Genomic DNA, 786 nt, shown 5'->3' with positions numbered 1-786 from the left:
GATTCTCTGCAGCTCCTTTCCCCAAGAAAATAGGTCAGCATACGCTTTAAAAGGATAGTCTACCCATAAAATACAATTCTGTAGTTTATATTCCACAGAAGAAGAAGAAGAAGAAATACTCATGTTAAATGTGCTCACCTGTGTATATCCCTCTCTCATCATAACCCCGCAGCAGTCAATGTCTGCGTATAACTCCATCAGGATCTGCCATAATTGAGACACATAATCACGTTTAGATTCAGATATCATGAACAGTAATCATTTCATGTGAAATTTCAAATATTGAAAAATAACTACTGAAATATTTTGCAGTGGTTCTCAATTCCAGTCCTCGCGTACCACCGCTCTGCACATTTTGCATATATCTCTTATTTAACATACCTGGGCCCGTATTCACAAAACATCTTAAAGGTGCTGTATGTAGGATTGACACCGAGTGGATGAACTAGGTATTGCAGTCCAAATTCAAAATATTGAAGAGGGTTTTTTCACCCGGCCCCCTCCTCCTCAGACTTGACGCACACGCAGGTTGCCAGATTAATAATAATAATAATAATAATAACATTATTATTAATGTTATATATAATAACATCACAATCGAGTGAAGGGATTTGTGGAAACTGTGGTTCCTAATTATTGTGATCCAACATTTGCCTCGCATTTCAGGATGAAAAGACAAACATTTCAGGTGACGGATAATCCACTTCTTACCTCCAAGACTGTGTTATGATCTATATGACCTTATTATTTTTATTGTGAGTATTAGGCTTATCATTATTGCTGATC

The sequence above is a fragment of the Sinocyclocheilus anshuiensis genome, unplaced genomic scaffold, assembly GCF_001515605.1.
Source record: "Sinocyclocheilus anshuiensis isolate Anshui unplaced genomic scaffold, SAMN03320099.WGS_v1.1 scaffold2218, whole genome shotgun sequence".
In the NCBI taxonomy this organism is placed as follows: domain Eukaryota; kingdom Metazoa; phylum Chordata; class Actinopteri; order Cypriniformes; family Cyprinidae; genus Sinocyclocheilus; species Sinocyclocheilus anshuiensis.
This window is presented reverse-complemented; position numbering follows the sequence as displayed.